Below are 13,908 nucleotides of genomic sequence, written 5' to 3' on the forward strand. Positions count from 1 at the left end.
ATATCCTGTTCGTTGGGATGTTAAAATAGTTTGCATGCTCAAAGCCTAGTGTGACCATAGCTTAAGGGCACCTACACACTAGCAGTGTTGGGTAAGTTACTTTAAAATAGTAATCCACTACAAATTACTAATTACTTCTCTAAAAATATAATCGGATTACTTTAGTAATTAATTCATTGGAAAAGTAATCACATTACTATGTAACTAACACTTTTCCGCACAACAAATTCAAAATAATGTCTATTATTTCTTCTTCATTGTTACACACACATACACTCAGCACCTCACATTTCTGCTTCACAATGACTGATTATGGGGCCATAATTCATGTGTTCTACATACAGTATATGTAGAATATAGAACATTTAAACCATCTGCCTAATATTGTGTAGGCCCCCCTCATGCTGCTAAAACAGCGCCAACCCGCATCTCAGAATAGAATTCTGAGATGGTATTCTTCTCACCACAAATATACAGAGTGATTTTCTGAGTTACCATAGACTTTGTCAGTTTGAACCAGTTTGGCCATTCTCTGTTAACCTCTCTCATCAACAAGGCATTTCCATCCACAGAACTGCAGCTCACTGGATGTTTTTTGTTTGTGGCACCATTCTGAGTAAATTCTAGAGACTGTTGTGCGTGAAAATTCCAGGAGATCAGCAGTTACAGAAATACTCAAACCAACCCTTCTGGCACCAACAATCATCCATGCGATTATCTAATCAGCCAATCGTTTGGCAGCAGTGCAGTGCATAAAATCAAGCAGATATGGACCAGGAGTTTCAGTTAATCTTTACATCAACCATCAGAATGGGGAAGAATGTGATCTCATTGATTTGGACCATGGTATGATTGTTGGTGCCAGATAGCATTCTGAAAATGCTATTCTGTGATACGGGTTGGCGCTGTTTTGGTGGCACAAGGAGGAATATTAGGCAGGTGGTTTTAATGTTGTGGCTGTTCGGTGTATATATTATAGCTGTCAGAATTAATGTGTTAACTTATGCAATTAATTAAAAAAGTTTAAAGCGTACATTTTTTTTTAATCATGATTAACGCATTTACCATTAATACAACATAAAACGGAAGAACCTTTGTAATGTGTTTGCCCCGAGTCATTACACTGATGCACACATACACCAGAACCCTTCTACCTAGGTGAGCCTACAATCTCAGCATAAAACAGCATAATGCGGTGGTTCCATAGACATTCTAAGTGGTATTGTCGTAACACGTTAGTTGACCATGACGCTCTCCTGTGATATAGCCGTGGAGGTTGTTATCTCATTAAATAAAAAAAAATCTCTGCACACACACACACACACACACACACAAAAGTGCTTCCATGATAAAATGATGGAGAAAGGACCTCTTAATGCTATTTAATGTACAACACAAGCCAAAATGGGACTTGTGATGGAAATCGCGTATTTTTCAGCCTATGTAAGGCGCATTTTAATTACTACAGAAGTGCGTCAAGTCACCAAAAGGCAATATGATGCGAATCATGAATGAGGCCTCATGATTACTGGAACAAAGCGGATAGCAGATAAATATTGTGGAGAATTTTAGTTTAAGAGATTTAATGCCCATTGCAATGAATATGCAACCTATGTGGGGACTAGTTCTTTCAATTAGTCAAACCCCAATTTAGACTTTGGGAAATGTTTAATGTAACTTGAATTGGTGGTATTTTAGTGGATTTCTATGTTTATATTGTGGAAGGCTTTGTTTGGAAAATGTTAATAAAGTATTATATTTTTACATTTTGTTTTGTTTTCTTTCCTAAAAAGGAAATAAATGCATTTTGACAGGAAAATAAGTATATATAGTGTCCCCCTGCCCCCCGGTCTCTGTTCACATCATATTATTTGGGTCCGAACCACGGTCCGATTACGTCATCAACGTGAGTACATGCGGCAGCTATTTACCACTGTAACTAGGTAACAACTTAAGAAAACGTCAGCTTCACTGTGTTATTAAAGTATTCAGCCACATCATCCAAATGAACTGAACTTTGACGTCATTCGAACCTGGGTGTAGGGTTGCGCAGTATACCAGTACTAACCAAATATCGCGATACCAAAAACATTTTTAACTGTAGGATATCATCTTGTCGCTAATTTCGATACCATTTTACAGTATGTTGCCATTAGCAAAATATTATTAGATGTGAAAGTTCTGAGATGAAATCATTGACAATTTGAAAATAAAATAAAAACAAATCTCGATATGGCCAAGAGTGATCATTAAACAGCAGAAGGGTGTCATTTAAATAAATAATATACAGTCCCATTCGAGGTGCGAAGGAATGAACGAAAGGTGCCGCTCTGCTCTATCTACTTGACACACACACACAGACACACGCACACACACAAACGCAACACACACTACTGGTGCTTGATTTTCATGCAGTGTGTTTAGTGTATAAAAGGTTGTGAACACTCAAATCTCATTCTATGTTGCAGCTCGGAGATTTTAGTTCACGAGTCGCGACGGGGAAGCTTGATATAACTAACCCGTCAAAAAAAAGGAAGAACTCAAACGTCTGTCAAAATAAAAGTCCTGCTAAAATGAAAGCTCTATTTATGCCTGAAAATTGAAGACAGAAAAATATAACTGGTGTATAAAAATGCAATATTCAAAAAGTAGCAATAACACTCATAATAACCGTAGTATAATATTAAACAGTTGTATTATGACTATTATAATTATCATCTTTAAGCAATATTACAAAAGTTTACTGAATATCATCAGCATTTTGTGATTGAGCCATAGCAGCCTTGTGTCTGAGGTAATCAGATTTTTTTCATTAATGTTTTCATCAACAATGTAAAGTTTTGTTGTGCAGCATTTTATTTTACCAAAAATAAAATGTAAATTTTTCATTAAAAATTCATTATTATATTTTCATTTGATTAAAGCTGCATGTATTAATCATAAGATTTAACATGGAATCCAGAAAAATGTCAGTGGAAAACACACAATATGTAAGACTTTATGCAGTTCTTTTAATCAAGTCATATTCTGTGTAATTTCATAAAAAATCTGAGGTTTTTATTTGTTGCCTAAGTATCGATTTAGTATTGATACCGAGGTACCAGGGCTGGTATCATACCAAAGCCAAACTTTTGGTATCAAAGCAACCCTACCCAGGTGCACACCAAAAGTGCTAGTGTGGAAGCACCCTAAAATCCTCACTGTTCAAATGTTCCCAACTTTTGATTAAATGACAAGAGTGTCACTTTTGCAAATCCTTGCGTTTTCCCTCCCAGTCCTTCTTACATTTCTTGGTGACTTGATCTTGACTCCACTTTATTCAACTTCACCTTATTGGACTATTAACATCCATGTTTAAACATCCATCTCTTGAAAGCAAAAAATGCATGGCACTCATATATGGGAGAGTGGGGTAAGATGTGTCAATGGTTCAGCTGTGTCACCACAGTTTTTGCTATGTGACCATGTATTTAGAAAGGGCAATGATATACATCTTGTGATAGGAAGGAGCACGTTGTGTCACTTTTTTTCAAAGGCCACACTTTCTTCTCATTTAATTTGATAGCAGTGGGATAGTACTGCCAATATAATTAGATGTATTTGTCGTACCTCATTTCTCCTTGCCACAAGGAAAACTTAAATAAAAAGTTAATTAAAAATCTTACCCCTCTCTCCTCTACTACTAAAGAGTTCTGAAGCATTGAGTTACTTAATTCTCTCAAGGATACAATGGCAGCAGTCAAATATGGTTTTTTGAACAAGGATCTTCCAAATCAAAATGCAAAGTTCTAACTATACCACCTAATCACCCGACACCAAATGATGGTAAATTCCAATTCAAAATGCTACTGTATCTACAGCAACTGAAGGAGAAAGATCTGAGAGACAAACAAAGAATGACAGTTTGAATTTCCCATTAATAAATAAATAAATATATAAAAAGAGACAAGATGATGGTTTGTGCAACAAAGACAGAAAAACAGGGATTTAGATGGAGAAGCTCGAGGTGGGAACAAAGACAGAAAATAACAGACTAGTGAAATGACTAGAGAAATTTTAATCAACAACACAAAGGGCTGGAAAAAACGAGATACCAAACAAGTGGTGAAAGGTAGTCAATAATAATGTTAATGAAGAAAGTGAGGGGGTAGCAGAGAGAAAGAGAAAAAACTGTGGATGTAAAGGTTGATGAGGAGAGCACAGCCCACGGAGGAGCAGTGATTCATGAGTCACATGGTTGAGAGGTGAGTCATCCTCTCTACTGCAGAACCCTCAGCCTCCAACACACACCGACAATCCTGTCATTTTCACTTACTCAAGCAAAGCCACTGGGAAGAGTAATTGTCAAATTCAGTCTAACAGACTCTACAATACTACCCAATTCAATTAAATAAAAAGAGAAACCTCTAACAATGCATGCCATATTCAATTGTGCATGGACAGGCAATTTTGCACACTGACAAATAACAACACAGAATTTTCACTTGTTCAAAAAGAAATCATTCTCTTTTTATGACACCTGCACCCCAACACACACACACACGCACACACACGCACACACACAAAAAAAACAGCACAATTTCTTGTAATACATTCCCCCTGAAGGCATGCTCGGAAAACAGAGGAATGAAAATGCACTTTGTGCTCTGATCAAATATCGAATCTGTCCAACATTCTCTATGACTCAAAACCTAACACCCCCGAACAGAAAAAAATAAAAAGATCAGCATAATGGGAAAAACCCACGGAAAGCCCATATGTTCCGCCTCCACTAAAAACAGTCTCTGCCAAGTCCATCAGCATGTTGGCCTGGAGCAGTCTTCACATTTCATTATGGAGGTGGGAAGTTCTAGTGTAGGTTTGCCAGTAAATGCTGTCCCAGGATGAGCTCGTCTTTTTAAATGCTCACATTGGCAATCATCAGAAAAACATTTAACGGAAGAAGTGTCCTGACCTTACATCATCATTTAAAGGGCAAGTTAAAAAATGTAATAATACAGAAAAAAGAACTGGAAATTCAAAATACAATGTACTACTGTGTAGATTGCTTATGTTAGAAATGCATTCAACAGGGCACCAACTCCTGAGATGCCTTAGGCTAACCTAAACCTAACAAGTGTTGCCTTTATAAACATAAAGAAAGGTTACTTAAAGAAGGAGTGTTTGGATGAGACTCACTCATTATGGTGGACAGCGAGTTACTGTCCATAAGGATAATCGGAAAGCTGTAAAAACCTGACATTAAAAATTAATCGTGAGGTAGACAGAAAGGGCAGGCAAGTATGAAGGGCAGGAGAGAGGTGGGGGAAAAAGCAAGTGAGAGAGAGAGAGAGAAAGAGAGAGAGTGGAAATATACAGGGGCACTTGGCAGAAACTCAGTTTACAGTGGAGATGTGTTGGTGCCAGATCAATGCAAAAAGACTCGAATAGGGGGAAAGGTGGACATCTATCAAACTCCCTCAACCGCATAAAACAATGCCATAAAATGCACTTCACAAAGACTATAGAATTCACAGACCATTGTTTTAAGTTATCTCAAAGACAAATTTGATTAACTTTGCAATTATAAGAACTTACCAGTGTAACTACACACAGACCCCATTTACATGCACTTTTGAAACGGTTTATTCCAGGGCTTTTGCAGAAAGCAGAGTTCTGAAACATCATGTAAAGAAGAACAGCATTTTTCTTAATCGCCTTTAAAGGGATTAAAAGAAAGCAGTTTAAAGACCCAGTGAAATCAGAATGAAAGTTTTGTTGCTTTTAGTCCATATCTATTAGCTTTAAAGTCATCTATATGCTAGTGTACTTCTAAATGTTGACAAAATTTGTTATCACTAGATACAAGCATTTCAAATCTGCAGTCTCTGTCTTCTGGCTAAAAAGACTCAGGAACATCCATGATGTCACATAGAGGTTGAGAAACCTTGTCCAATCAAATGCTTTCTAGAAGGAGAATGCACTCTACCCCTACAACTGTTCAGTGCGTCTGGATGTGTTCTCACTGGCGCTGATCATGCCTTCGCAGGGCACTTCGAAGGGAGTACAATCCGTGCTGTAGGGTCATTCCAAACAGAATTCCCAATAAGAATTGCTTAAAAAGTGAGTTCTAACTGACCTTTATCAACTTTCAGCCATCTGAAGCATTCAGAGTGGAGGGTAATTGTCTTCCAAGGGAATAGGGCATAGGGAAGATGACTTCTGAATGAGACGTGCCATGCGGGAGCCGGACACGAGGAGTTGCTGGAGTTTATTTATATTTTTTGTGTAGCAGGAGGTTTCTTGGAATGTACAGCTTGAGTAAGCGTTATTTATTCTTAATGCTTAGTGTATTTTGATTCAAAACATAGATATATTATTTTGTACTCACTTGTTTCTCATTCATCTGCATTGGACTTGCACAACAGCTCCAGCCTTGTAGTAAGCAAAGACCGTGATGCGCTGTGTGCGTTTGTGGGCTGGTTATGGATTAATACTGTCAGATCATTGTTCGGTACTCAAGTCTTTGGAAAAGCTGGCCGGTATTGAGATTGCTTCTCTAGTTGATGATCAAGCAGCTCTGACATGAGTAGCATGGTGAAAAGGGGAAAGTGTGTGTGGCTGTAAACTAAAGCCTATTGGCTATTTTTTACAAATGGGATGAGTAGTTCAACATGTCCTGCCCCCACTTCCTGTTTCAGTAGGAAATACCTTAAAACACCAGATCGAACTGCACTAGTCAAGGCCCTTCACAGGGACTTTAATACACCCACATTTCTCCCGGAGAACATGGCTCATGTAAACACATTAGCGGTGTTCATACAGATTTGAGTGCACATGTGAGTGGAACAGACTGGATAACTGATGTCACAGGATGGAGCAATATCATCAAGTCAACACAGAGAAAAGAATTCAACATTTCTAAGAGTACTGAAAAAGGAAAGGCCTATATTATATAAATACCCTTTTACAGTATACACATCAATTTAAAATATCGACTACTGTCCCTCACGTCCTGTATATGCGCTCAAATACATCGGGGGAATCCCAGAGTTTTACGGGAATCAGTATTCCAACTCTGGAATATCTGGGATTAAAGAGAAGCAAAAGAGAAGTAATTTTTATATATTTTTTTTATATACTGGCAAACAATCTGAATGTATGTAGGTTTCTCTACTTTCCATTTTGTATTCTATAGCAAATAAGATACACTACATGGCCAAAAGTTTGCTGACACCATATGCACTTGATGAACATTTAATTTCAAAACCATAGGCATCAATTCCCCCTTTGCTGCAATAACAACTTCCACTCTTCTGAAGGCTTTTCATTATACTCTATGTAGTAACATGGGTGCAGTGATTTGCTCTCATTCAGACACAAGAGCGTCAGTGAGCATCCAGCTCACCCAAAGACGTTCACTGTGATTATGCAGGCCAGTCAATTTCTTCCACACCAGACGCAGTAAACAATTTCTTTATGGACTTCGCTTTGTGCACAGGGGCATTGTCATGGTGGAATAGAAAAGGGCTCTCCCCATACTGTTGCCATAAAGTTGGAAGCACACAATGCCCTAGAATGCCACTGTATGGAGTAGCATTATGTTTAGTCTTTACTGGAATTAATGGAGTAACCAAACTCATTAATTAGAAGGGGGTGTACACATACAATTGGCTGTATAGTGTACAATAAATGGTGCAGTGAATGAGAAGATATTGTACACAATACATTTCTAGAGGTAAAAATCACAGTACGCAGTACTTTAATTCAGACAATAATCATTTAAACAACATTTGACTATTATATTTGTTTAGGAAAATATCATCAAAACATTATATGAAGAATGTGGAGACTACATGCACATTAAGAAACGTATGGCACATTAGTGTACTTGTATACAAGCATTATAATCTCAAATCCATTAAAAAGAGTAAAAAAAAATAAAAATAAATAAGTAATTGCATTTCCATGAGAAACCACAGGATACACAATTAGTTACTAAGTGCCTCAAAAATGCAATTCACATAAGGGAGAAAAACTGAAAAACACATGACATTGTCCCTAGGAATTTCTGTCCATCTCCACTGAGAGAGAGGAGATAACAGAAGACACTGATCAACAGCTGAGCTTATATTTAGACAAAGGAGGGAGGGCTATAATCACACTGCAGGTCAAATTGTTTGACACCTGCACACTGATGAGGTTGAAAAACAGAGCAGGCAAAACATTTCGAACATTTACATTTCGAAAAATGTACAAGAAAGGGAAGGAAATACAGACAGAGAATTTACAGGGACAAGCCACTTTGAGAATGAGAGATGAAGCAAAAGATAAAGCAGCACCAGATTTACATAAAATACATGAAAAAAAAAATTACTCATATAATGACAAATTGTAAAAGTTAGCTCACATATTCATCTTATTCAGCCCCGCCCCTTTTCTGCACTCCGCTCTTTCAAATTTGTCATCTAACTTCATGTTTATATTGAAGGTTGAGTTGATGGTGTGAGTCTACAGCACACCTTTATTATGTGAAAATGCTAGTGAGGTGTTTTTTCTGTCATTCTAAATGTTAGTTTTTTCCCACACCCGATGAGGTCATTTGGACCTGGCAGATCACATTCAGACAGCTATGACACATTTCACTTTTTCATAATACAAGCGTTTCATTGTTATATGTGTAATTCTGCTTAATTTTTAAGTTTTAACTTAATAATTTGTGTTCAAATGTGTAGTTGACATGAAATTTCCAACAGTGACAGCTCGTATTATTACACATGCAAGTACATAACATAAAGAAAATTACAATTGTACTTTTTACATTTAATTTGTCACCCTACATTTTTAGAGGCTTAAATGTTATTAAAATATTTGTAAATGGAATATATAATAAAACATACACTTTCACATGTATATGTATAAATATAGTTGCACCCCTTCCCCCGTCCCGGTTTAACGCTCAAAACATCTACTCACCTTAACAATAACACGATGGGTGAATGACACAAGAAGATGGCCAAAGTGTCACAGTCTGTCTCCCTCATTTTCTTCAAGGACTCTTATTTTGAAGTTTTCCACTATTCATCGTCATCCCCACCTGACTTCCATTCCCTCATTAGTTTTTTGTGTATAAATACCCTCTAGTGTTCTTCATCATTCGTCAGTTCTTGAAGTGTTAAGTTGTGCAACCAGTTTGCAATGTTTAGCATTTATTCTACTCCAGTGTTTGTTCAACTCCAGCGATTATAATTAAAGGATTTAAAGATTCCACTCCTAGACACCAACGTTACACAAAGGTGTCGTACAGAGATATTTTTAATGGCTTTGTGTTGTTTTTGGAGTTTCATGAGCACAGAAGAATATTAGTACGTCCACAGCATTAAGGTAGGATCTTGTTTATTTACGAATGAAGTACTCTTGTTTTAAAATCTCCCGGCTTAGCTTCCAGTTGTTATGACATCCCCTGAACACTTTAAAATACTCATGATAAATTTTACAACTCTGTAACCTGTAAATCCACTTCGCTGCTAATTACACTTTGACATCAATACCATAGATATCTATAGAACAGCTAGAACGGAAGTTCAGAGACAACATTTTCAAGATGGTTGTGCTATAGTTTCTCTGGTGCATAAGGTGAATAAATGAACAAAACATTGTTGTCTTCAATATCTGTGATTACTTCCATCTGTTCAATTATTACTTAACTCTCTGCCTGTCTGATGTAATTACAATGGACAGGTGTCTTTGCCTGTAATTTTTTTTCCTACTTTTTCCTTTGCTCCTTTTATTGCCTTTTTCTTGCTACAAAGGTGGTGCAGACTGACTGGTGACTCATCCACTTACATAATTTAAATTCAGTTTTACTGGCATGACAATTGGAGTATAGTATTGCCAAAGCATTTTAAGGTTATGTAAATACAAAGTTTTAAATAAGAATACAATAATTAATATAACAATTAGTAGTAATAAACAACAGTCTAAACATTTAAATATAAAAATGATTAAATATACTATATATCTTTTTATTCTATGCAAAATAGGAGAATATATATACAATGTGAATGAAATGTATACAGTGAATTAGTCATGTCTAACTGTGTGAATGGCAGACATATTTCGTAGCCAGTGTGGCTGTGCTCCAAGTATATAGTGGACTTTCTCTATATCACTGAGTATAAGGAATGATGGATTCCGTGTTTCAAAAAACGTTTCTCTCACAGTGTGGTACTTGGGACAGATGAGAATGAGAGATGAGTTTCCCATCCTCTATTTACTTTAGGTCACGGTGTCTGCATATTCTCTGCTCTCTCTGTGTCCAGGCTTTCTTATGACTTCCTCTCTCTATTTCTAGATCATGATCACTTAATCTGTATTTTGAAAGGAGTTTTCTCTCTTTAAATTGAATTAAGTAGCTTGCCAATTTTGTGGTTCTATTTAGGGCAGAAAAACATTGGAGTTTGTTTTAGAGGTCAAATAGAGTTTTTAATGTTTTATCATGAGTATCTTTTAGATTTTTCTCAATGTCTTTAATGATTTGAGTTGTACCTGGAGTCAGTCACGGGTTAAGTTTCATTAACTAGTTTAAGAGCCAGTGTATTTAGAGTATGAGACACTGATGGGATCTCATTGGCAAGTAGGGCTTTATATTTTATATACTCTGGATCAGACTGATAGAGGTGATGCCAGAATTGAACAGATCTCTTCTGTATTTCAATGTTTAGGGGATATAAACCTAATTTAGTCCTGCAGCCAGTATTGGAAGCGCCTCTATGTACCCCCAAAATTCTCTTTGAAAATTCCAGCTGAATTTCTTCTGCAGTTTTATCCCAATTTTGAAAATAAGACTGGTCCCCAAATTTTACATCCATAATAGAATTGCTTTAATGATTGAGTTGTATAATTTAATCAATGTTTTAAATTTACTTTCATTATCAAACCACACTTTATTTTTTGTTGATTTGTTTTTTAATGTTCAATAAAGAAGCCAATGTTTCAAATATGATTTAAGGTTGTTTGTTGCTAAATTTATTCCATTAATATCTGAGGTGAAATCAGTGGACATAAAATCATCCAGCATTTTTAATATAATACAATTGTTCGTTTTCTTTGAATTGTTCAAGGTTGGATTGCTTCCATTTGAGTTTGGGTTTCAAAGAGAAATATGATTCAGCACTGTCTGCTGCTGAAGCAAAGATCACTGACTGCTTAAAATGTCTTTACCTCTCTTCCTGTGAGTTTTTTTCTTTTTAGTTGCTGTTGCTTGATGTTGTCTCTTCCAACATGTATATCCTCTTCTGCAGAGGTTATCATGTGATTAGATGATCTCAGACTTCACTCAGATTCAGTTGTGACAGGATAAAAAAAGAATAACATCTGTTGAATATCGATAAAAACTTCCTAGATATTGTCTGGATGTGTTCTATGTTGGATTTTCACTTTTTTTTTTAATCAATATTTTTAGCAATTTATCTGGAGGTCATCAAGGATGACTGTTCAGTATCACCAGAACTCAATCAATATCTCTCTCTTAAGCAGTATTGGGGGTAACGCGATAAACGTATGTTACGTAATCGGATTACTTTTTCGAGTAACAAGTAACGCAATATTTTTATCTTAGACCATACTATCGGAGTTACTTTTTAAATAAAGTAACGTTGCTTTTGTCTTTTACTACCTCTACTTGCCCTGTATTACAAGAAATGAGTAAAAGTGTGCAAACTTTGGGAAGGAGACATAGTGCATGATGGGCATTGTAGTTCTATAGAGTGTGAGGCCAGAGACTATTTAGCAGAAAGAGACAAGTCACTTCTATTTAAATTTAATGGGAGAAATTGGAAGACCCAACCAAGAAGCTCTAGCACCCAACAGTCAATGGATGTAGGAAGTCCCACCTTGCAGGTAAAAGAACCAATCATCTTTTAGATACAGACATTGCCTGTCAATCAACTTGCTAATGCGCATTTCATGTTTTAGCATAATATGAGGTCAACATTCGGTTGAGTGAAACGCAGTCGATTCATGTGTTAATACACACCGCATTAAATCCGTAAACGTGTTTAGGCAGAGGGATTATAAAACTAGTCTTCCACTGGCCACGACATGATACACGGGGTGAAATACTTGCTCAATTCGCTGACTTGTGCAGCCAAACTGCTCCGTGTTACAGCTCTCTGTAACTGGGAGAATGGGCTGAGAAAAGCTGACTCTGGATATGTGGCTCAGAGCAACGTTATCAGGGTTGAGAGGGTTACTTTTGAAATGTATTCCACTACAGATTACAGAATTCATGCTGTAAAATGTAATTTGTAATGTATTCCGTTAGACTACTCAAAGTCAGTAACACATTCTAAATACTTTGGATTACCACTTCAGCGCTGGTAGATTTTTTTTTTTTTTTTTTTCCACTTGTTTTGACTATAAAAACTGCCAGTACATTAAGACAAAATACACATCTTAAATACATTCTCTGAAAAACCTAAATCTTATGCAGTGTTTCTAAAATAAGAGAAATCAAATTGATCTTGTTTTAAGGATTTAGATATTTTTACAGGTAAACAATACAAAAAATATCAAGAATACGATTTTTGCCCTAATATCAAAGGTCTTACTAGAAAAAAATAAATTATGATCCAGAAATAGATTGGGGAAAAAATGCTCTGCACACTCTAATTTACATTTAAATTTACACATGTAAGACTGTCACAAATTGTCTGCATCACTTCCGAGAAAGTCAAAGAACTTTGCGAGAACCAACGTCATAACTCTCACACAGAGGAGCATCTCCACCTGAGAAAACACACCCCACTGATTGGGGACCATAAAACGCAAATCACACTCACATCTGCTCTCTCTCTCTCACCTCAGGTCACTTTAAGGACACTAAAAACTAAGTTATGACTTATCCTATGCTGTAATATAAAAGGTTTTCTGATCATACATGTTTGGTATCATTCAAGAGGTCTCAGTGCAACTGAAAACGACTCATTCCCTTTCAGCAAAGTCAAATTGCAAGTAAGATTTAAGAACTTAGTAAAATACTGTATTCTATCCGGGGCATGCCCCTCCCAAGTCTCACACTGAGACCAGATGCTGTATGCAGATTAGATGCATTCTTTGTAAACTTCAAACAACCAACTCAATCAAAGGTCGACTTACAACTCCCTAAACTGTAAACCAAATCCTAAATAACATCAAACACACACATCTGAAACAACAATAGAATTGTTTGGTACTTAAGGAAGGATGGCACAGTGGCTCGGGGAATCCGTAAGCCCCATGCTGTACTGCTGCATGTAGTTTATATTTATTAAAGTCTCTCTGTAGCCAGAAGATCCACACAGTAAACATTGTGTGTAGTTTTTTTTCTCTACCAGGTAATTGCAATTTGTATTTCTTATGTTTCTTATGTTTGGTAAATGTTTGAATGGAATGCAACTTTTAATTATTATGCTTGGTACACTGATAGCTTTGAGTTTTTTTTTTTTAATTGGATTGTTTGAATGTATTACTATTACCTGGTAAATAAATTGTTATAATGATTCATTCTGAAGGACTGTTTTCTAGTATATTTCTTATTAACTACAAATCTATGGTCAGAGTTAGCTTAATTAAGCTACTTCAGCAGTAACCCATTAGTTAAGTATGTAAAAGGCTAAACGGTAAACCGAGAATCTATAATAGAATTTAGCCAAGTAGAATTAAACGGGAATACTAAGAGTAGGACCGAGAATCTGTAAAATGGAACTTAATTGACTGGGGCTAAACGGTGAGTCGAGAATCTATATAAACTTAGCCAAATAAGGCTAAACGGATAAAGCTGAGAACCTATAAGGACTTAGTCTAAAACTTACTAATATCTGAAACTGATGAATTTGTAGTTAAAGGACCTGTGTCCGGCCGGCACTGGACCCAAATAACATTGAAATA

The sequence above is a fragment of the Myxocyprinus asiaticus genome, chromosome 2 (genome assembly GCF_019703515.2).
Source record: "Myxocyprinus asiaticus isolate MX2 ecotype Aquarium Trade chromosome 2, UBuf_Myxa_2, whole genome shotgun sequence".
Taxonomy (NCBI): Eukaryota; Metazoa; Chordata; class Actinopteri; order Cypriniformes; family Catostomidae; genus Myxocyprinus; species Myxocyprinus asiaticus.